The 24,976-nt window shown below is 42.2% G+C and overlaps 1 protein-coding gene across 1 annotated transcript in view; it reads left to right on the forward strand.

Annotated features, from left to right (window-relative positions):
• Nucleotides 1-11,637: 11,637 nt before the first annotated feature.
• LOC147824691 (angiopoietin-4-like) overlaps nucleotides 11,638-24,976 on the forward strand; it is a 28,625-nt gene continuing 15,286 nt past the window's right edge. Inside the window, exon 1 of the mRNA XM_087188767.1 lies at nucleotides 11,638-11,732. The gene's annotated coding sequence lies outside the window, so the exon portion shown is untranslated. The remainder of the gene's footprint in view (nucleotides 11,733-24,976) is intronic.

Below are 24,976 nucleotides of genomic sequence, written 5' to 3' on the forward strand. Positions count from 1 at the left end.
TGTATTATGTGTATGTGCCAACTCTACACAAGAAATGTAAATATTGTGTACCATAGACACATAAAAAACAGAAAGGAGATTCAGTGATGGATGGAGGGGGAATGAGGGAAGGAAGGAAGAGAAAGGGAATGAAAGAAAGGAATTAAGATGTATTATATACATGTTCCAATTCCACATGAGGAATGTAAACATTAAATACCACAAGCATGCACTAATAAAATAAATAAATGGAGGTTCATTAAAGAGGGTGACATCCTCGTGCTTCTAAGGGAAACCACATGGGTGAGTAAAGGCTGTGGCCCATTCTGGCAAATGACAGAACTGGAGAGTGAAAGACTACAGAAGTGCTAAGAGCTTCCTCACATGGCCCTAAAATTAACCTCTTACAAGCCTTCTTTGACATTGACAAATATATGCACATGTGAAGAGATTAATTTTGATTAACACAGGTCTTAATTTGGTCTAAACACCCAATGGGAAGGTATAACCCCAAAAAGCTCTACATTGACCATCATAGTAATACTAAACAAAAAGCTCAGCTACATGCAACAAGGGGGCTCCAAACACTACTCTGGCCCTAATGGCCATCTCCACCTACACCTAAACCTTAGAGCCATAAGAAAACTTTGATTCCCGGTACCACTAGACCATTTAAAAAAGTGCCCTTCTGCCTCTCTTAGAATATTCCCATTATGTTATTTGAGTATACTTTCAAGTACCTCTCAGGTAGATTTAGCTTCATGTATAGGTGTACCTATATAATAAAAATAGCAATATATATATTCTTGCTATGGAGTTTTACTATCTTAATGGTATAAACTAAATTCCTATTATGTATTTGAGACTTTATAAATTTTTATTATCTAAAGGTAATGTTACAAAAGATCTTCAGGACTACAAAACAGAGCCCTATAACAAAAATTTCAATGCCCAATTTTAATGAAAAGGATAGTATATTTATTTAGTGTATTTATTCACTGAGTTATTATTAAAAATTAGGAGACATTCAAATTCTTATAGACAAAATAGGGAGGAATCTGTGTGTTTAAACCCTACCTATTATATTTGTGTAAGCCCCTCAAAACAGGTATAGTAGAGGTTAATATTAAAGATGAAAGGCTCATGCCAAATGTTACTGACTTCTGCCATTTTTTTCCTTTAAATTCTTTTATTGGTGCATTTTAGGCATACAACACAATTACATTTCTCATTGGGAACTTGTACCTGTAGGAGACTGGATAAAAAAAACGTAGGTTTTTTTATAAAATGGAGTACTACTCAGCCATAAAAAATGAGAAATTAGAGACATTTATAGCTAAGTGGATGCATATTGAAGTGATACTCTTAAGTGAAATAAATAGGACACACGTGTAAATACCGATTAGTTTCTCTGGTGTGAGAAACTGAAAGTGTAAATAAGGACTAAAATGTATAATAGGTAATGTGAAATAGGAAGAAAAGGGGCAAAGGGGAAGGAAGTGGGAGGAGTAGGGGAAAGGAAAGAAGGGAATGGAATTAATATGAGAAAATGGAAAAACAGGAACAAAATCTTTGTAAACAGGCTAAGACTTTTAATCCCTATCTAGGCAAGGTCAATGCCACTTCTCAGCCTTAAGGAGTTACAAGGTGAAGGTCCATCAGGACTTCTGCCTCCCCTTAAGAATAGGAGATCAAAGTCTCACAGGAGTTAATGGGGTGGAATAGAAGACAAAAGGATAGGAAAAAAGGAGATAAGAAAATTGTAACTAAAAATCTTATTTTTAAGAAGACTGGGTATTTGGGGACTCAAATTTGCCCAAGGAGATGCATGTCAGCATTCCCCAAGTTAAATTTAGGCTCCTTCCCTTCCATACACATCACACTGAAGAATATGAGGAGTAGCCAATCCTGGTGGTCCATACCTATAATCCCAGCACTTGGGAGGCTGAGGCAGGAGGATCACTCCAAATTCAAGGTGAGCCTAAAAACTACATACTGTAACCCTGTCACAAAAGATCAAAGCAAAAACCAAAATTATCATGAGTATTGAAAGTCCATTAAATTGGCTTAACTGAAAAAGTAAAGAGCAGGAATCCAATCCTAAAATGAAGGAACAGGTTGAGAGAATCCAAAGAATGTTTACCTATTCAAAAATAAAATTGTATGCTATTCTTTAATTAATTTATTATGAAATTTTGCTTTATTTTTTCATAGAAGTAAGAAGACTTTTTAAAATATATTTTTTAGTTCTTTTATTGGTACATTTTAGGTATACAATTCATTTACATTTATCATTGGGTGTTTGTACCTGTACATGACATATCTTGGTTCTTATTTTTTTCCCATTACTTGTGCGCCCTTAACCCCCTCCACCCTTCTCTATTTACATAGATTTCATTTCCATTTATTTTCTTTTCTCATAGTTTTTCCTTTCCCCCTTTTCCTTTCCCCTTCCCCTCCCTTCACTCCTTCATCTTTGGACCATTTTTCCTATATCAAATTATCAATTATTCATTTTAATTATTTTAACCCTTGTTTGCACTATCAGTTTCTCACACTAGACAAACTATTCAGTATTTACACGTGTGTCCTATTTATTTCATTTAAGAGTATGGCCTTGATATGCATCCATTTAGCTATAAATGACTCTAGTTTTGCATTCTTTATGGCTGAGTAGTACTCCATTTTATTTTTTAAAAACCCCACATTTTCTTTATCCCATTTCCAGTTGATGGGCACTTGGGCCGCTTCCAAGCTTTAGCTATTACAAACTGTGCCACTATGAACATGGGTGCACATATATCGCTGTGATATGATTCTTTTGGGGGGAAGATCCCCAGCAGGGGAATAGCTTGGTCAAATGGGACCTCTAGTCCTAGTTCTTTGAGGTATCTCCATACTGACTTCTACAGTGGTTGCACCAGTCTGCACTCCCACCAACAATGCAGAAGGGTTCCTTTCTCTCCACAACCCCGGCCGGAATTTGTTATTTGTTGATTTCTTGATAGCAGCCATTCTTTCTGGGGTGAGGTGGAATCTCAGTGTTGTTTTCATCTGCATCTCTCGAATGACGAATGATGTTGAACATTTTTTCATATATTTGTTTGCTGCTTTTACTTCTTTGTCTGAGAAATATCTGTTCATTTCAGATGCCCATTTTTGAATTGGGTCTTTCAATTTGGGGGGTCTGATTTTTAAAAATTCTTTATATATTCTAGATAGTAGACCTTTGTCTGAGGTACAGCTGGTAAAATTTTTTTCCCATACTGTAGGTTGCCTGTTAGCTCTGTTGGTGGTTTCTTTTGCAGTGCAGAAACTTTTTAATAAGATGAAATCCCAGTTGTTGGTTCTTTCTGCTAGTTCCCATGCTACTGAGGTTTTGTTCATACCGCATTTCCTATGCCAATGTCTTCAAGAGTTCTACCTAACTTATCTTCCAGCAAGTTAAGTGTTTCTATCTTAATATTTAGATCTTTAATCCACTTCAATCTTAGTTTAGTGTATGGTGATAGGTATGGGTCTAATTTTAATCTTTGCCAGGGTTGAACTCCAGTTTTTCCAACATCATTTATTTATTTTTGTATTAAATTCTTTTATTGGTACATTGTAGGTATGCAACACAATTACATTTCTCATTTGAAATTGTACCTTTATGTAATGCATCTTGGTTCTTATTTTTTCCCTATTCCTAGCTCTCCCTTCATGCCCTCCACTCTTCCCTATTTACAAAGACTTTATTTCCATTTTTTCCATTTCTCATCATTTTTCCTTTCCCTTCTTTCCTTTCCCCTGCCCCTCCCACTACCCCTACCCCTTTGGACCTTTTCTTCCTATTTTACATTATCGATTATTCATTCTAATCATTGGTACATTTTAGGTATACAATATAATGACATTCATCATTGGAAATTTGCACCTTTACATAGTCTCTCTTGGTTCTTATTTTTCACCCTTGCCCAGCTCTCCCTTCAACCCCTCCAGTTCTCCCTATTTACCAAGATTTTGTTCCTATTTTTCCATTTTCTCATATTAATCCTATTCTCTTCTATCCTTTCCCCTAGCCCTCCCACTTCCTTCCCATTTGCCCCTTTTCTTCCTATTTCACATTACCTATTATACATTTAGTCCTTATTTACACTTTCAGTTTCTCAGACTAGAGAAACTATTCAGTATTTACATGTGTGTCCTATTTATTTCACTTAAGAGTATCGCCTCAATGTGCATCCACTTAGCTATAAATGTCTCTAATTTCTCATTTTTTATGGCTGAGTAGTACTCCATTTTATTAAAAAAACTGCATTTTCTTTATCCAGTCTCCAGTTGATGGGCACTTGGGCTGTTTCCAAGTTTTAGTTTTAGTTTCCAATCTCTCTTTTCAGAGTGCCATAGTTTTCAGAGAAGAGGTCTTTGATTTCTTTCGTTAGGTTGATTCCTAGGTATTTCAGTTTTTTGGATGCTATTGTGAAAGGAATTATTCGCCCTATTTCTCTCTCAGTGAGTCAGTCATTGGTGTAGAGGAAAGCTATTGATTTTTGTGTGCTGACCTTGTAACCAGCTACTCTACTGAATGTGGTTATTAAGCCTAGAAGACTTTTGGTGGAGTTCTTGGGGTCTTCTATATAGAGTATCATGTCATCTGCAAATAATGACAATTTGACTTCTTCATTTCCTATCTTTATTCCTTTTATTTCTTTCTCTTGTCTAATTGCCATGGCTAATGTTTCCAGAACTATATTGAACAAGAGTGGTGATAGTGGACATTCTTGTCTTGCTCCTGATTTTAGTGTAAAGGATTTCAGTTTTTGACCATTTAGTATGATATCGGCTGTTGGTTTTTCATAGATGGCTTCTATCAGTTTGAGGTAGAGACCATCTATTCCAATTTTTTGTAGGGTTTTTATCATAAATGCATGTTGGGTTTTGTCAAATGCTTTTTCTGCATCTACAGAGATAATCATATGGTTTTTGTCCTTGGCTCTATTGATATAGTGTATTACATTGATTGATTTGCATATATTGAACCATCCCTGCATCCCTGGGATGAATCCCACTTGATCAGGGTGTATGATCTTCTTGATGATCTTCTTCATTCTGTTTGCCATTATCTTATTAAGGATTTTTGCATCTATGTTCATTAGTGAGATTGGCCTATAGTTCTCCTTTTTGGTTGGGTCCTTCTCTGCTTTGGGGATGAAGGTGATGCTTGCTTCCAGGAATGAATTTGGGAGTATTGCTTCCCTTTCAATTTCATTGAAGAGTTTAAACAGTAGTGGCAGCAGTTCCTCTCTAAATGTCTTGTAGAATTCAGCAGTGAAGCCATCAGGGCCCTGGCTTTTCTTAGTTGATAAGTTTTTAATTACATTTTCAATTTCAGTTGTTGATATTGGGTTGTTCAGAATTTTTAGGTCTTCTTCGTTCAACCTTGGTAATTCATATGTATCTAGGAATCTGTCCATTTCTTCTGTGTTTTCCATCTTACTGGTGTGTAGGTTCTGGAAGTAGGTATTGATGATCCTCTGGATTTCTGCTGGGTATGTTGTAATTTCACCCTTTTCATTCCTAATTGCATGGATTTGGGCCTTTTCTGTCCTTTTTCTGACAAGGTTGGCTAAGGGTTTGTCAATTTTGTTGATTCTTTTGAAGAACCAACTCTTGGCTTCATTGATTTTTTTGTATCATTCTCTTCATCTCCATTGCATTGATTTCTCCTCTGATCTTTATAATTTCCTCCCTTGAATGAGCTCTGGTGTTGTCCTGTTCTTCTTTTTCTAGAAGCTTGAAGTTCAGCATCAGGTTGTTTAATTGGGCTCATTCTGTTTTCCTAATATGCATATTCACTGCTATGAATTTCCCTCATAAGACTGCTTTCACTGTGTCCCATAGATTCCGATATGTTGTATTGTCATTGTCATTAATTGAAGGAACTGTCTGATTTCTTCTTTAATTTCCTCTGTGACCCATTGGTTATTCAGAAGTGTGTTGTTCCATTTCCACATGTTTATGAAATTTTTCCAGTTTCTTTTGCTATGGATCTCCAATTTCATTGCACTATGGCCTGATAACATACAAGGGATAACTTCAATTCCTTTACAATTACTTAAACATGTTCTATGTGTGAGTATGTGGTCTATTTTGGATAATGAACCATGTGCTATTGAGAAGAATGTGTATTCTGATTTGGTATTGTGGAAGACTCTGTAAACATCTGTTAAGTTCATTTGTTCAAGAGTTCGATTGAGTTCTAGTATTTCATTACTTATTTTTCGTCTAGTTGATCTATTTGTGACAGTGGGGTGTTGAGGTCCCCCACAAAATTGTATTATTGCATATATCACTTTTCATGTCCATTAATATTTGTTTCATATAGTTGCATGCACTAGTGTTTGGTGCATAGATATTTATGATTGTCATCTCTTCCTCTTGGATTGTTCCTTTTACAAGGATGTAGCATCCTTCTTCATCTCTCTTCATCAGTGTTGGTTTGAAATCTACTTGATCTGCAAAGAGGATAGCTACTCCTGCTTTTTTTGGGGTTCCTGTCACATGAAGTATTGTTTTCCACCCTTTAACTTTCAGTCTATGAGTTTCCTTTTGAATTAAGTGTGTTGCTTGTATGCAGCATATTGTTGGATTTTGCTTCTTGACCCATTCTGCCATTCTATTTCTTTTGATTGGTGAATTGAGACCATTAATGTTGACGGTTATAACTGAAAATTATTGACTTGTCATTGCCATGACTTTTTCTTTTTGCTGGATTCTCCCTGTTTACATTTAATTTCTAGTCATGTCAGATGGGTTCATCCTGCTTTGCTTCCTGGGATTGTGATCCTCAATGTCTATTCCTGGGATATTGTGTAAAATTCTTTGGAGTGCTGGTTTGGTATTCACGAAGTTCCTAAGGTGCTCTTTGTCATGAAAGTATCTTATTTCTCCATCAATTTTGAAAGATAGTTTTGCAGGGTACACCAATCTGGGTTGGAGACTGTTTTCTTTTAGGGCTTGGAATATGTTACTCCAAGCTCTTCTTGCCTTGAGGGTTTGTGTTGAGAAGTCTGCTGTGATTCTGATGAGCTTTCCTTTGTATGTGATTTGTTGCTTTTCTCTAAGTGCTTATAGAACTTTGTTCTTCTGTTGAGTTTCTGCAATCTTAACAATTATATGCCTATGTGTAGATTTTTTTTGATCAAGGCTATTTGGAGTGCTATATGCCTCACTTGTCCGTATGTCAAGCTCTGTTCCCCTGCTTGGGAAGTTTTCTGCCATTGTTTCTGTGAAGAGGTCTTTTATGTCATCTGCACTCTCTCCTGTTTCTTCATTGACTCTAATCAGTCTTATGTTATTCTTCTTTGGATCATCTAGCAGCTGCTGGATTGATTTCTCATGTTCCCTTATAATTTTGAAGCAATTTTTCTTTTCCTGGTCACTAATTGCAATCTTATCTTCTATGTCTGAAATTCTTTCCTCACACTGGCTCATTCTGCTGTGTAGACTTTCAGTGGAGTTTTTCATCTCCTGGAAATCTATTTGCATCTGTTTTATGGATTCCATTTGTTTCCTATGTTGGGATTCCATCATGTTCCTTAGCTCCTCTCTAGATTTATTAATCATGTCTTGCACTAGGGGCACAATTTCTCCTGTTCTCTGAGAAATTATTTCTGATTTCATTTTTTCCAGATCCCCTTTTGTTTCCAGTTCAGTGGGTCCAGGTGGTTGAGCATCAGAGTGTTCCATCTCATTTCCCTTTGGGGTTTCTGTAGGTGATCTGGGAGTCTGGTTTTGAGACTTATTTACGTGTTTTCTCATTTTGACTGGGGGAGGTGGGGGCTGTTGGTGCCTGCATGGATTACCTCCTCTGACCTGGGAGAGGTGGGACAGGAGCTGGGAGCAGCAGTAGGGATGGTGGCCCAAAAGTCCTTTCCTGTGGCTTGGGAGCAGTGGGAGGGATGGTGGCCGAGAAGCCCCTTCTTCTGGTCCAGGAGCAGTGGGATGGCAGCTCAGAAGCCCCTACCTCTGGGCCGGGAGTGGTGGGAGGGATGGTGGCCGGGAAGTCCCTTCCTCTGGGCCAGGAATGGCGGGACAGAAGGTGGCCCAAAAGCCCTTTCCTCTGGGCTGGGATCAGCGGGAGGGATTATGGCCAGGAAGCCCCTTCCTCTGGACCAGGAGCAGTGGGACGGCAGCTCAGAAGCCCCTACCTGTGGGCCGGGAGCACTGGGACTCAGTACTGTGGTCTGGTGGTTCGGTGTCCACTGCGTCTTTGTAGTGTGGAACCAGGTGGCTGTACAGAGGAGTGGGGGGTGCAGAGTCCAGTGGATTGTTGCCGGGGTGTGGGCTGATTTGGAGTCTTCTGTGTGACTTGGGACCTCGGCAGGGCATGTGCATATCTGCCTGTCTGCAGCGGGCTTGATCCTGTCTTCTATATCTGATATTCTATCTTCAGATTCCCTTAATCTGCTGTGGATACTTTCAATGGAGTTTTTGATCTCCTGAATATCGGTTTGAATCTATTTCATGGATTCCATTTCTTTCTTATGTTGGGTGATCATGGTTTCCATTTCTTTCTCATGCTGGGTATTCATGGCTTTCAGCATGTTTCTGAGCTCATCTATTTTTTTTTATCTGTTTCTGTTCTAGATCCTCTAATCATGTCTTTCACTCTGCTCACCATCTCTGTATATATCTAGGAGATTATTTCTGCTTTGAATTTTTCTAGAGCCTCATTCATCTGTTTTGTTACTTCCTGTGCTATCAGTTCAGGATATGCAGGTGTTTGGTTATGGGACTTTTCCACCTCATTTCCCCTAGGATTTACCCTTGGTGGGTGGAAGTCTGAGTTTGTGTCTTGCTTAAATGTTTTCTCATTTTTGTTTTTGGTACTGTCCTTGGTTTAACTCCTGGGTTGATAGTTTGAAATTGCTTATTGTAGGTATCTTTGTTTCTTGTAATTAGAACCCTTATGGAATGATTGCTTCTCAGAGGTGTCTTCCAGATATAGCTGGTCTTTAAGTTTTGAGTCTCTAATGGCTCTAAGGCTATCTCATTTTCCTTATATTAGGAAGGTTCATTGACTAGATCAATAACAACATCTTAGTCCAAGTGATACAATCAGCAACACCATTGCATCAAGTACATCTTCGAAAATGACATTTTGTATAGTTATTAATCTATCACCTTTAGCTGTGTGAATTAAATCAAGATAGAGGACCAACCCAACATATAATGAATAAACTCTTCAATATAACAACTTTACCCTTTGGGATGGGGAGTTAGAAGGGGTTGGGGAGCGAGGGACAGATGGGAAGAAGGATAGGGGAAGGTCAGTGGTGTGGCCAGAGGACACATGTGAGAAGGAAAAAGAGAATAATAGAAAAATAAAGAAGAACTCCTAATGAGGACCAAAACGAGAACAAAAAGGGAAGATGAACAATGTGGGAGAACAAGAGAGTGAGTGTGAGAGAGAGAGAAAGGAAAGAGAGAAAGGAAAGAGAGAAAAGAAAAGAAAAGAGAGAGAGAAAACAAATATTTGCAAAGAGTAGAAAAAAAATTAAAGAGGAGCAAAAGAAAAGAAAAGAGAAAAAAAAACCCAAACTAATAATACTAATTTTGGGAATAAAAAATAACCATGAAGATGAAGGGCCTCTTTCAGGGTATGTCTCTGCTGTCACAATAGACAACATGGGTAGCAGTGTGCAGATATAAGTCAATGAGTCTCAGCAAGCTAGTCACAGACCTGTGAGATTCAGGCAGATTTCTGGCTGCAAGTCCCAAGTTGAGCTCCCTGTCCTCCTGTAGGGTTGAACTCGGCAGAGTTGTATTGCTGGTTCCAGCTGCCCTTCCCCTGAAGATAGACCTGGTCCTGTTGGGAGGTGAAGATGGCTCCAACTTACCCAGTACAGTGGTCTGGTGGTCCGGTGCCCTCTGTGTCTTTGTAGTGTGGAACCAGGTGGCTGTACAGAGAAGAGGCCAGAGGAGCGGGGCAGGGCGGCAGGGAGTGTCCAGTGGATTGCTGATTCGGCGTGTTCCGCTGGACTCGCGACCTTGGTGCAGCGTCCGCAGACCTGCCTGTCTGCAGTGGGCTGAAAAATATTTTCTTTATTAATATCTACTTGGATTATATTGAAATAAAAGAATAAAATTGTTTCTATACCTGTAGAATGGGATACTACACTTCTGGAGAATGGGCTGGCTACCTTTTCCCAGGATTTCTACCCCCTCAAGAGAAGCAGAAATGTTCCCTGTTCCAGGAACTAAGTGTTTCCCTGTCTTGAGAGCCCACACTACTTCTTCCAGTGAGTACATTTTAATAGTTGCCTGCTAAAACCCTTCCTATGCTTCTAAGTGACTAGTCCTGAAAATTATTTTTCCATGACAGAAGTAAGTGAAAACACTGACTTTGTATTTATTCCCTGAAAAAGGTGGGCTGGTTTCCTTATATCAGCTTTAGGAACCTCTTCAGACCCTGTCCAGTGACTATGGCCTCCACAGTCCATTCCAGAGCAGGACCATGTCCAAAAGAGGGGACAGAGGGACAGTAATAGCAAGGGGAGGTTAGCATGAGAAAGATTGGCCACTGCAGCTGATAAGGTGCCTTCCTAGGACCTGTGGGACTGGGGACAGAGGCGCAGTACACAGGAGTGTGATCAGCTACAAGGATAGGGAACTGAATGCATAGCCTGAACAGAGGAGTTTATTTTTCTCTTAGGAAAGAGTCTGAAATCAGAGGTCCAGCAACTTAGCATTGTCAGGGCTAATGTCCTGATGGATTTTTTTTTTTTTTTGCCTTTTCCCTCTTGGTTACAAGACAGTGCCTGGACCCAATGTTGAGCTTGGCTGCTAGGCAGCACTGGGCACATCTGCCTGCACGGTCAGAACAGCACAAACTCCCCTGCCCCTGACTTCACCTTATGTCTCATTGACCAGAGCTCCTCCTGTGACCACCAGGCTGTAGGAAACTCTGGAAGAGAAACACTTGGTTGCACAGCCTTAGTATTTGGAGGAGACTAATGGAAATGAGCTCTGAATTAGGCAACTGCAAGGTCTATTGTGAGACATTCTTTTCCCCTCAGGTCTTGGTTCATTTGGAGGAGGAGAGAAATAGGAGGACTGGCATTGCAGACACCCCTAGGACTCCAGTGTCCATCTGAGAATGGGTCCATTGCTGCTGAGGTTTAGAGAGACAATAAATCCAGCCAGACCTGGGGGCTGCACTTTTGGCTATCCACTAGACCCTCGAGTTACGATCAACCTGACATACAAACAACTTGGGTTATGACCAGAATTTTAGTATTAATTTATGAGTTGTGACCTGAGTGCCACTTGTGCTTCCAGATGGTCTTAGATACAGATTTAATCTGTAAAGAGTTGTGGAAAGAAAATTACAACATCCTTTCCTGTGTGAGGTTAATTGAGAAATTCTGGGCCAGTGTCTCTCCAAGAACAATAAGATCTGCCTGGAAGAAAGTATGGTGAGGAAGGAGACTTCAAAGGCTGTGTAGTGGAGCATGAACCTTCAATCAGCCAACTTGAGTTACAAACCAGCCCTTGCAAATTAATTGAGTTCATAAGTCACGGTTCCACTGTATCTGTTATAAGAGCACCACAATAATAATAATAATAACAATAACATACATGGGTTTTCTTTTCTTGAGCCCATTAAGCTGGATTTGATCTCTGCTTTGCAAGAGAGGCCTTATGGAAAAGAAGACTGCACTCAAAATTGCGAAGCATGGCACCCAGGTTCCAACCCTGGTTCTGCAGTGAGTTTGCTTTTGACCAAGTTATTTCACATCTCTGAGTTCCCAATGCTTCATCCATAACATGCACTGTAGTTGGAGAGAGCCAGGGTAGCTTGTGAAATGTCCTGCCCCAGATCAGCCCACAGTCATGGCCTTTCTCTTCGCTCACGTCCCCTCATGTGAACATTGATAGACATTGGAGATAATTTATTTCACTTTTTCCTTTAGAACAAGTGTTCTCAAGGCCAAAGACCCTGTCTGAGAATTTCTGTGTCCACAGAGCCTGGTGCATAATAGGTGTTTTGGAAATGCTTGAGTTAGAAAAAGTAATATTTCATCCATCCATTTAATCAGCATTTACTGGGTACTTATTGTATCCCAGGTATGTCGTAGACAACAGGGATGTGGACCAATGGTCTCAGACACAGCACTGTGCTCCAGAGTTCATGATCCCATGGGGAGTCCTACAGCCTGAATGTGTGATCAAATTCATGCACTGGCTCCTGTCCCTAGGGTGATGAGCAACTTTGGATTATGATTGAGGTCATAATAGTGAGTCATGATGAGTACAAAAAGCCCCCTTGGGAAAGAGCCCTGGGAGAATCCCTGCCCCTTTCCACCACATGAGGACACAAGCAAAAGGCTTCATCTCTGTCAGAGAGTAGGTCCTCACTGTACACCAAGTCTACACACACCTTGCTCTTGGGCTCCCAGCCCTAGAGGTGTGAGGCATAAGTTGCTGCTGTTCATCAGCCACTGGTTTATGGTCATTTGGTACAGCAACCTGAACACACTAAGGCAGGGAGACCATCAACAAGGAGAAGAGCAGAAGCAGAAGATCTTGTCAGATGGTCAGAGTGAGATGGGGAAGTAAGGAAAGGTGTATTTTTACAGGGTGCCCAGGGAGACCTCTGAGAAGGCAGGTGTGCAACCTCTGAGAAGGCAGGTGTGCCACCAGGGGACAATGAGCCAGGCAGAAGAAATAGCCAATGCAAAGAGGCCAAGTGTGGATTTAAATGACCCGGATGTGGAACACATCCAGATGAATGAATGAACTCATGCACTTAGAATTTCAGTGAACCACAGAACTTCATCCTAACCGTAGCCTTAATCCTAACCCTAAGGAAAGACAGTATAGTGTATATTCCTTTGTGAGTTTTGCTAGAAGCCCCCCAGCAAGAAAAACCCCACATATGCATCTATATGTAGGGGGAAATGATTGAGGGAAAAACCCTCCAAAATATTAGCTGTGCTTTTGCCTCTGGTTGGCGAATGCACAAGCAATATTTATCTTCTTCTCCTTGCCAATATGTACTTTCTGACTTTTGTGTGAAGAACATGCTGTGCCTGTTTAATACAAATGAACAAAACACAGAGAGGCCTCTTTGTTCTCTGGGTCACAGGCTCCTCTGGCCTTTATGGGATTTCAAGTTCCAATGGACCTGCCCTCCAGCACAGCAGGCTCATTCTTCAGGGCCAGAGTGAGTGGCAGACTCAGGCTGTAGGCTACAGAGCTCCCCAGCTCTGAGAAGGAATGGATGTGAAAAGTGGCCCAGGCAGGGCACGGCAGAGTGTGCCCGTCTTTCACCTTGGTCCCCTTGTCCTCTGAGAAAGCACAGCCAGGACAATCCCATTTTTTAGAGGGGAAACTGAGGCCAGAGAGGAAAGACCAGGGAGAGACAGTGTTGCTGATAACTCAGGCAGCTGCATGTGAGGCCTGGCTGGTGTGGACTGGGCACTGATACGCTAGTGACTGTGAACAAATCCAAGTGTGTTTCTGAGCTGATTTACTGGCAGCCCCAACAGAAATAATTCCCTTCCTGCTGCACCTTCAGCTGTCTCAAGACTTGAAGGACATTTTGGCCAAAGAGATGCTGGGTGTTTCTAATAACAGCAGAGATGACAATAACAGCTCCCACCTAGGGAGCCCTAAGTGGCTCTTTCTCACTCTCCTTCCTGTAGTCAGTTCTATTTTCCAAAAATAGCCAGAACAATATCTCCCATGCCCCACCCTCCTCTGGCACTTTTACCTGCCCCATGAAAGGCACAGTCTCTTCCCCTCCCCTTAAAAGTGGTGTGACTTCGTGGCTACCTCTAGGAAAAAAGCACAGAGAACTTGAACTTGAGAGTTTTGTAGTACCCACTATGTGATGCTCTCCCTGGAGATGTTCACCCTTGGGAGATGCCCACAATGCTTTAAGGTGGTCCACTGTAAGGAGAAGTCCTGGTCAACAACTCGGCCAAGGCCTTAGATCCGTGGAGAGGAGGTTCCCAGTGACACCAGACACAGCCTTCCAGGGGCTGATTCTGACCCCAGGCAGGGCAGAATTATGTTCTTGCCACTCAACCTGGCCCAAGTTGCAGATTTTTAAGTAACAAGTGTTGCCACTGTTTTAGCCACTAAGTGCCAGAACACTTTGTGACAGCACTGGTCACCAGAAGGCCCCAGTACAGCCTCTGCCAGTATGGAGTTGTTCTCCCCATTTTACAGATAAAGAAACTGAGTCTGCTCTGCTAAAGTGGAATCAAGATGCAACTCTGAGAATGCAGGGCTTCTAGGCTCTGATCATGGGTCACAGGGGACTTCCAAAGCCCAGCCTCAGTGTCCTCTCCTCTATCACCTGTGCCACAGCTCTGGGTTTGGGGTGGGAAGCTGAGGCAGGGAACAATGACAAAAACTGAAGTCTTGTGCGGAATGACTCACAGTGCTGTCATCACTGGCACAGCTCCCTACAGGGCCTCATCTGTGTCCATTAGTGCCTCTGAAGGTGTCTGGCCACTGTTATCAGGAATAAGAAGGACTGCACCCTCCAGTGACCAGCCTGTGCTGGGAATGGAGGATCCTCAAAGGGACAAGTGAGGAGGTACTGGAGTAGGGAACTGACAGCTGGTAAGGGGGACTTACACTGGGCATGGTCTTCTTCTACATCCAGATACTTGAGAAGCCCAAATCGGCAAGTGGCCCTCCAGGAATGGTCCACTTTCCTATCTTTCCTCCCCAGGGGATGGAAGATTAGTTCTTCCAGGAAAGTAGGTGCCAGTGGCCATGTGCTCTGGGCAGGTTCCCTGGGAGATCACCATGAGTTAAGTTCACATTGGCCCAACCAGGGGAAGTGTGTTCACTTGGCAAGTGGCCAGGGTGGGAGGCAATGGGAAGCAACAGATATCTTGTGCCCAGCAACCTCCATCCCCCCAGCTGCCTCCCCAAGGTCCCCATGAGCATCTCCCTGGTGCACACTCAGACCCTTTGGGTCCCACGAGGCTGACTCTACTCCACAGCTGTTGGCCTAGACACACGACCCAGCCTGACTAACCAGAGCTCCTTATCCCTGGGGCTGCGGTGTTGATTCAGGAATGGCCATGGGATCCTAGCTGGAATTTCCCCCAGCTATCAGGAAAGAGGCAGTAAGCAAAAGGTGCACAGAGAGAAGCATGGGAAAGGTCACCAGGAAGAACAGATCTGATGAGATGCCAGACCAGGGACAGAGAGCAGGACAGGGAGGCTCATCTGCTGCCTAATCATATCATCTCAGATCCCAAGATGGCAGCCAGGCGTGGTGGTGCTCACCTATAACACTAGTATTCAGGAGGCAGAGGCAGGAGGATCTCTGAGAGTTGGAGGCCAGCCTGGAATAGATAGTGAGACCTTGGTCAAAAACACCACAATATAATGGAAGAGTGAATAGACACTTCATGATAGAAGAAGTACAAATAGGCAATAAATACATCAAGAAATGCTTAACCTCACTGGACATTTGAGAAAAGCACAGAAATTTCATCTTATGCCAGAATCTCCATATTCAATAAATTGAATAATAACAAATGCTGGCAAGGCTGCAGGGAAAAAAGAACCTTGTACATTGTTGGTGGGAATGTAAACTAGTACAACCACTAAGGAAATCAGCATGGAGAGTTCTCAAAAAACTAAAGCTAGAAATTCCATTTGATTCAGCTATATCTCTTCTTGAAATAGAGAGGTCATATTACAATGATACATTTTATAGCAGCATAATTCCTAATAGCTAAATCATGGAAGCAGGCTGCACTTCCATCAACAGATGAATAGATAAAGAAAATGTGGTATTTATACACAATGGAGTACTACTTTGCCATAAAGAAAGATAAACTTGCTGGGTGTGATGGCGCACACCTGTAATCTCAGCACTCAGGAGGCTGAGTCAGGAGGATCAATATGAGTTGGAGATTAGCCTGGGCTACATAATGAGTTCAGGGCCAACCTGAATTACATAGTGAGACTCTGACTCAAAAGACAGACAGACAGACAGACAGAAAGAGAGTTTTGAGTCATTTGTAGGAAAGTGGATGCACCTGGAGATCATAATGTTTAGTGAAAAAAACCCAAAACACAAGCTTAAATATCACATGGTTTCTCTTATATGAGAAACTCACAGTATAAATACAGAGCAAAATAAAAGTTAGATAATAAAAAGTTGAAAGACAGATCTTTCTCATGGGGGAAGGAAATCAAGAGAGAAAGGGGGAGGGAGGCAAAGGAAAAGGGGATGAAAAAAGGGAATTAAGGTGTGTTATGTATATGCACCAACTCCACACAAGGAATCCAAACATGATGTACAGAAAACATGTAGTGATAAAAATTTTAGGTTCCACCACTCCCAGCCCAGAGGAAGGGGCTTCTGGGCTGCCACTCCACTGCTCCCAGCCCAGAGGAGGTGAGCCGCATGGGCACCAACAGCACCCCCACTCCCCATCAAAATGAGAAGATGTGTAAACAAGTCTCAGAATCAGATTTCCAGATCACCTACAGCAACCCCAAAAGGAAATGAGATGGAACACTCTGATACTCAACCACCTGGACTCCCTGAACTGGCAACAAAAGAGGATCTGGAAAAAATGAAATCAGAAATAATTTCTCTGATAACAGCAGAGATTGTGCCCATAGTATAAGACATGATTAATAAATCGAGAGAGGACACAGATAAAAAATTAGAGGAGCTGAGCTAAGGAACATGATGGAATCCCACCACAGGAAACAAATGGAATCCTTAAAACAGATACAAACAGATTTCCAGGAGATTAAAAACTCCATTGATAGTCTACACAGCAGAATGAACCAATGTGAGGACAGAATTTCAGATATAGAAGATAAGATTGCAATTAGTGACCAGGAAAAGAAAAATTGCTTCAAAATTGTAAGGGACCATGAGAAATCAATCCAGTAGCTGCTGGACAATGCAAAGAAGAATAACATAAGACTGATAGGAGTCAATGAAGAAAGAGGAGAGAGTGCAGATGACATAAAAAAAAACTGTTCACAGAAGTGATGGCAGAAAACTTCCCAAGCAGGGGAAAAGAGCTTGACATACAGATAAGGAAGGCATATAGGACTCCAACTAGTCTTGATCAAAAAATCTACACATAGGCATATTATAGTTAAGATTTCAGAAACCCAAATGAAGAACAAAGTTCTGCAAGCAGTTAAGAGAAAAGAAACAAATCACATACAAAGGAAAGCCCATCAGAATCACAGCAGACTTCTTAATGCAAACCCTCAAGGCAAGAAGAGCTTGGAGTGATGTAGTTCAAGCCCTAAAGGAAAACAGCCTCCAACCCAGATTGGTGTACCCTGCAAAACTATCTTTCAAAATTGATGGAGAAATAAGATACTTTCATGACAAAGAGCATCTTAGAAACTTCATGAATACCCAGCCAGCACTCCTAAAAATTTTAGATAATATCCTAGGAACAAACAATGAGTATCACAACCCCAGGAAGCACAGAAAAATGAATCCATCGAGCATGATAAGAAATTAAATCTAAAGGGGGAGAAGCCAACAAAATGAAAAAGTCAGGACAATGAAAATGTCAAGTCAATACGTATCAGTTATAGCCATCAATGTTAATGGTCTCAATTTGCCCTTCGAAAGAAAGAGACTGGCACAATGGGTCAAGAAGCAAGATCCAACAATATGTTGCGTACAAGAAAAACACTTCATTCAAAAAGAAACTCATAGGGCCAGGGATTTACCTCAGTGGTTTTGCCGCTTGCTGCACAAGCGCAAGGACCCGAGTTTGATCCCTGGTACCAAAAAAAAAAAAAGAAAGAAAGAAAGAAAGAAAGAAAGAAAGAAAGAAAGAAAGAAAGAAAGAAAGAAAGAAAGAAAGAAACTCATAGACTGAAAGGTAAAGGGTGGAAAACAATACTCCACTCAACGGGAACCCCCCAAAAAACCAGGAGTAGCTATCCTCTTTGCAGGTAAAGTGGATTTCAAATCAACACTGATTAAGAAAGACAAAGAAGGACACTACATCCTTATGAAGGGAACAATCCAAGAGGAAGAGATGACAATCATAAATATCTATGCACCAAACACTAGTGCATGCAATTATATGAAACAAATACTAATGGACATTAAAAGTCATATATGCACTAAAACAATAGTAGTGGGGGACCACAATACCCCACTGTCACAGATAGGTCAGCTAGACAAAAAATAAGTAATGAAATACTAGAACTCAATCAAACTCTTGAACAAATGAACTTAACAGATGTTTACAGAGTCTTCCACCCCACAAAATCAAAATACACACACTTTTCAGCTACACACGGGTCATTCTCCAAAATAGACCACATACTCACACATAGAACATGTTTAAGTAAGTGCAAAGGAATTGAAGTTATCCCCTGTATATTATCAGACCATAGTGTGATGAAATTGGAGATCAACAGCAAAAGAAACCGCAAGAATTTCATAAACCCATGGAAATGGAACAACACACTTCTGAATAACCAATGGGTCACAGAGGAAATTAAAGAAGAAATCAGACAGTTCCTACAATCAAATGACAATGACAATACAACATATCGAAATCTATGGGACACAATGAAAGCAGTTTTACTAGGGAAATTCATAGCAGTGAATACGCATATTAGGAAAACAGAACGAGCCCAATTAAACAACCTGATGCTGAACTTCAAGCTTCTAGAAAAAGAAGAGCAGGACAAACCCAAAGCTCATACAAGGGAGGAAATTATAAAGATTGGGGCAGAAATCAATGCAATGGAGACTAAGAGAATGATACAAAAAAATCAATGAAGCCAAGAGTTGGTTCTTCAAAAGAATCAACAAAATTGACAAACCCTTAGCTAACCTTATCAGAAAAAGGAAAGAAAAGGCCCAAATCCATGCAATTAGGAATGAAAAGGGTGAAATTACAACAGACCCAGCAGAAATCCAGAGGATCATCAATACCTACTTCCAGAACCTACACACCAATAAGATGGAAAACACAGAAGAAATGGACAGATTCCTAGATACGTATGAATTACTAAAGTTGAACAAAAAAGACCTAAAAGTTCTAAACAACCCAATATCAACCAATGAAATTGAAAACGTAATTAAAAACTTACCAACTAAGAAAAGCCCAGGTCCTGATGGCTTCACTGCCTGCTGAATTCTACAAGACATTTAGAGAGGAACTGCTGCCACTACTGTTTAAACTCTTCAATGAAATTGAAAGGGAAGCAATATTCCTGAATTCATTCCTGGAAGCAAGCATCACCTTGATCTCCAAAGCAGAGAAGGACCCAACCAAAAAGGAGAACTATAGACCAATCTTACTAATGAACATAGATGCAAAAATCCTTAATAGGATACTGCCAAATAGAATGCAGAAGATCATCAAGAAGATCATACACCCTGACCAAGTGGGATTCATCCCAGGGATGCAGGGATGGTTCAACACATGCAAATCAATGTAATACACTGTATCAATGGACCCAAGGACAAAAACCATGTGATTATCTCCATAGATGCAGAAAAAGCATTTGACAAAATCCAACATGCATTTTTTCCAACATGCATTTATGATAGAATCCCTACAAAAAATTGGAATAGATGGTCTCTATCTCAATCTGATAAAAGCCATCTATGAAAAACCAACAGCCAATATCATACTAAATGGTCAAAAACTGAAATCCTTTACACTAAAATCAGGAACAAGACAAGGATGTCCACTATCACCACTCCTATTCAATATAGTTTTGGAAACATTAGCCACAGCAATTAGACAAGAGAAAGAAATAAAAGGAATAAAGATAGGAAATGAAGAAGTCAAATTGTCATTATTTGCAGATAACATGATACTCTATACAGAAGACTCCAAAAACTCCACCAAAAGTCTTCTAGACTTAATAACCAAATTTAGTAGAGTAGCTGGATACAAAGTCAACACACAAAAATCAATAGCTTTCCTCTACATGAACAACAAACTCACTGAGACAGAAATAGGGCAAACAATTCCTTTTATAATATCATCCAAAAAACTGAAATACCTAGGAATCAACCTAATGAAAGAAATCAAAGACTTTTACTCTGAAAACTATAGCACTCTGAAAAGAGAGATTGAAGATGATATCAGAAAATGGACAGACATCCCCTGCTCATGGGTAGGAAGGATCAACATAGTGAAAATGGCCATACTTCCAAAACTGCTATATAGATTCAATGCAATCCCATTTGAAATCCCAGCAGCATACTTCACAGACCTTGAGAAAACAAACCAAAAATTCATTTGGAACAAGAAGAGACCCAGAATAGCAAAAGCAATTCTAGGCAACAGAGACATGGCAGAGGGTAACACAATCCCCAACTTGAAACTATACAACAAAGTTACTGTGATAAAAAGAGCATTGTACTGACCAAAAAACAGACCAGAGGACCCGTGAAACAGATTAGAAGATGCATAAACAACTCCAGACACACTCAGCTGCCTCATCTTCGGCAAGGGAGCCAAACACCCTCACTGGAGAAAAGATAGCCTCCTTAATGAATGATGATGGAAAACTTGGGTTTCAATTTGCCAAAGATTAAAACCAGACCTGTATCTCTCACCATGTACTAAACTAAAATTGAAATGGATTAATGATCTAAATATTAAAATAGAAACGCTGAACCGGCTGGAAGAGAGGTTAGGTAGATTTCTTGAAGACATTGGTGTAGGAAAAGATTTTATGAACAAAACCTCAGTTGCCTGTGAACTAGCACAAACAATCAACAACTGGGATCTCTTCTTATTAAAAAGCTTCTGCACAGCAAGAGAAACCACCAGCAGTGTGAAGAAACAACCCACAATGTGGGAAAATATCTTCACCTGCTCTTCCTCAGACAAAGCTCTACTATCTAGAATGTATAAAGAACTTAAAAATCATCAGACCTCCCAAATTTAAAGACCCAGTCCAAAATGGGCATATGAAATGAACAGACATTTCTCAAAGAAGTAGAAATAGCAAATAATCATATGAAAAAATGTTCAACATCACTGGTCATTGGAGAGATGCAAATGAAAACAAAGCTGAGATTCTACCTCACCCCAGAAAGAATGGCTGCTATCATGAAATCAACCAATAACAAATGCTGGCGGGGCTGTGGGGAAAGAGGAACCCTGCTCCACTGCTAGTGGGAGTGTAGACTGGTGCAACCACTGTGGAAATCAGTACGGAGATACCTCAAAGAACTAGGACTGGAAGTTCCATTTGAGCCCGCTATTCCCCTGATGGGGATCTTCCCCAAAGAATCAAAAGAGTCATACCACAGTGATATGTGTGTACCCATGTGCATAGCAGCACAGTTTGTAACAGCTAAAACTTGGAAACAGCCCAAATGCCCATCAACTCGAGACTGGATAAAGAAAATGTGGGTTTTTAAATAAAATGGAGTACTAGTAAGCCATAAAAAATGAGAAATTAGAGACATTTATAGCTAAATGGATGCATATTGAGGCCATACTCTTAAGTGAAATAAATAGGACACACATGCGTAAATACTGAATAGTTTCTCTGGTGTGAGAAACTGAAAGTGTAAATAAGGAGTAAAACATATATTAGGTAATGTGACATAGGAAGAAAAGGGGCAAAGGGGAAGGAAAGGAAAGAAGGGAATGGAATTAATATGAGAAAATGAAAAGAAGTCTTTGTAAATAGGGAGGGATGGAGGTGTTGAAGGGAGGGCAGGGGAAGGGAGAAAAATAAGAACCAAGAGAGACTATGTAAAGGTGCAAATTTCCAATGATGAATGTCATTATATTGTATACCTAAAATGTACCAATAAAATAATATTTTAAAAAAATTTAGAAAAAGAAAAAGACAAAGGGTGAAAATAAATAAGTAAATAGTTAGAAATTAAGATGGTGATGGAACCTAGACCAGGCCATGTGAAACACTTGGACTATTTTCCAAAGATTGGTCTTGAAAAGCACTGAGGCTTCCACCTACCATCCTGGGGACTTACACCTTTTTGGCCCTGAGTGGCCCTGGGAGAAGCCTGGCTTTCTGAAGACACCATGGTGGAGACGCTGACTGAAGACCCCAGGGATGCTGAGGTGTGATAGGGGAGGGGAGAAGCCTTTGAGATGACCCCGGCTTGCTTTCTACCTGACACCAACATCATAAGCGGTCCAGGCAAAGCTGCCCAGCTGGGGTGCTCTAAACTCCTGGCCCTCAGAAACCCCAACTATTTTGTTTGGAAACAGTTTAGTGTTGGGAAACCGGTCGGCAGTCATAGTAACTGGAGCGAGGAGGGAAGGAGAGCCAGGGTTTGTGGACAGCAGTGTTCTGTACAGAGAGCAGCATGTGCAAAGGCCCAGAGATCAGAGTGGTGCTGAGATGAAGGTGCAGGGACAACTTGGGGGGCTTTCCAGCCCAGTGCACCCACTGGGCACAGAACTCTGCTTTTGGTCTGGCCCTTCCTCCCTCCTGTGGATGAGAGTCCATCTCTGTGCAGAGAGCAATTTGTGCAATTCTGGACCTCACGCTTTAATTTGACAATGCCTGTGCTAGGAAGAAAGTCACATTTCATTCATTCATTCATTCATTCATTCACCATTTAGCAAGTTCGAATGCATCACCTGTACTGGGATCTTCCCACTGTCTCCTGGGCACCACACCAAGACCCCAAGCGCACCCCAAGGTATGAGCTCTATCTCCAGTGCACAGACACAGAGACAAGGCTGAGAAGGCTGGCCCTTCACTCACTGCCAGGACAGGGAGTAGGAGGCAGTGAGGCACCCAAAGTGGCTGAGCCTCCCTCTTTCCCAGTTCCTGGTCAGTTCCTCCCAGGCTGTGTGACCTTGGGCAAATTGCTCAACTGCTCTGGGAAAGACTCAATTTTCTGCTTGGTAAAAGAAGGAGAATAAATTTCGGGCCAGGGGCCTCAGTTCACAAAACATTAAGGTCAGTGCTTCCTCCTCACCTCTCAGGGTCCCATCTGCCCAAGGAGAACTGAGCAAGGATGGGAGCTCAGTGTGACCCAGGAAAATGGCAATTGGGACCATGGAAGTCTGCTTTCTCTGACAGAGCCCTGCACGTGGCACAGTGTTTTCTGTCCCCTGATGAGTACCTGCCTCCCCAGTGCCCTCAAGCAGTGGGGCCCATTTAAAACTTCAGCAGGATTCAGGAGAACAAAAGGAAAAAGATAATACTGAGCAGTGGTTGGCCTGTGCCTGGGAAAACCAGCAGGGAGGAAGGCGAGGCCAACAGCGGACAGAGTCCAAAGGCCACACTTCAACCCCTGGACATCTTCCTGTGCAGCCACCAAGATCAGAAAGAGAAACACCTGCTCTCATGGGGTTTGGATTCTGTGGGGTGAAGGAGTCACAATCATAGAACAGAGAATATTCACTCCCTGTTCACCTGGTGCTGACACTGCCCTATCTCAAGTAACTCTCCTGCCCTATAAAGTGGGAGGGGTTATTTTCTCACTGAAGAAGCCAAGGCCTAGTGAAGGGACATGAGTTGCCCAAAGTCATGCAGCTGGTAGGACCCAGATGTTGAAGAGAAAACTGGAAATCCCTCAGTCCCCATGCTGAGGATGCCTGAGTCCTCAGGCAAGAGATGAGGCTCTCCAGGTTTATAGATTACAAGTGGAGGCCCAGAGAGGTGTAGCAACCTACTGAGGCCTCCTGGCCCTTCCTCTGCATCCTACCCCCAAGTAGTCACTCCTAGTGGGGATCAGGATTTAGGACCAGTGTATCTGATTGTGGGGGACAGAGTTTGACCAAGATTCTGCTGCAGCCCAAGCTCTCCTCCCCATGACCCATCACCCTAGTCCAGCTTGCAAACAACCTACCCCAGGACATGACAACTTTTCATCACTGTCACAGCAACATGGCCAGGTCCACCCCAGGGCACAAGGCACTCCTAGACCCTCAGGGAGAAGTGGGGATAGGAGCCAGTTCCCCACTGGTGCACCCAGTTCTCTGAATCTCTGGAAAAACAGCCTCCGCCCACCTTCCCATGCTCTCCAGTGGTCGCCTGCCCCTGTCCCAAGGTAGCAGGGAACCCCCACTGGAAGGTGGAGAGGCCGAAAGGGGGGATCCTGTTAGCTGACACTTTAGAACCTTGCCTTTGAGGGCAGGGCTGGGAGGAGAGACAGAGAGACAGTGACAGGAAGGGAGCACAGATGCCCCGGGTTTGAAGCTGTGGGACTTTCGAGTGTGCTGTGTGCGTGACCCACATAATTTCCTCCCGCCGCTCTGGGGGAGGCCAGGCCCCCACTGGACAGTTACAAGCCTCAGAGAAGCTCAAGTGACTGCTTGGGGGCAGAACAGAGAAGGAAGGGACCAGGGCCTAGAGGTCAGGGGCAGCCTCAGGGTGGAGCAGAGGCCATGAGTCCCCGCAGGTGAGGGACTTTCAGTATAAATGGCCACAGATGGAGCTGGCCACACAAGAGTTTGTAACACAGAGGCTCTGAGGACCTATCTGCCTGGGAACACAGCAGTGTGGAAACTGAGCAGACTCATTGTTCCTTTGCCACGTGTCTGGATACTGCCCTGGCCAGCCATGCTGCTAGGCTGCCTTCTCCTCCTGGTAGCCACCATGACTGTAGCCCAAGGAAGTAGACAGCAAGTGGACAGTGAGCAGAGGAACCCGCCACCCAGGGAGCATGTGAGGCAATTGGATGGCAATTGGATGGAACAGCTGAAGAGTGAGCTGAAGAACAGTACACTGAGGCAGCAGAAGGTATGGCTGGCCTGTGAAGTACGGGAAGCTTCAGGGCTGTCACCATCAGCAGATGGAGTATATGCACCAGAGGCCTCATTGGGCACAGAGTGCTGGGCTTCAAGGTGTAAAAATCGTAATATGAGGCCCGAGAGAGGCAGGAATGAACCTGGTACCACACAGCAAGACTGGGAAGCATTGGAACAGGGAAGCTGGCTCTTCACAGCCATCCACTTAGACTGAACATGGGGCAGGCTCATCCTAGGGGAGCAGACAGCAGAGAGAGAAC

This window comes from Heterocephalus glaber, unplaced genomic scaffold (assembly GCF_053883595.1).
Source record: "Heterocephalus glaber isolate CG9 unplaced genomic scaffold, H.glaber_assembly_v1.0 deba00001532, whole genome shotgun sequence".
Classification (NCBI taxonomy): domain Eukaryota; kingdom Metazoa; phylum Chordata; class Mammalia; order Rodentia; family Bathyergidae; genus Heterocephalus; species Heterocephalus glaber.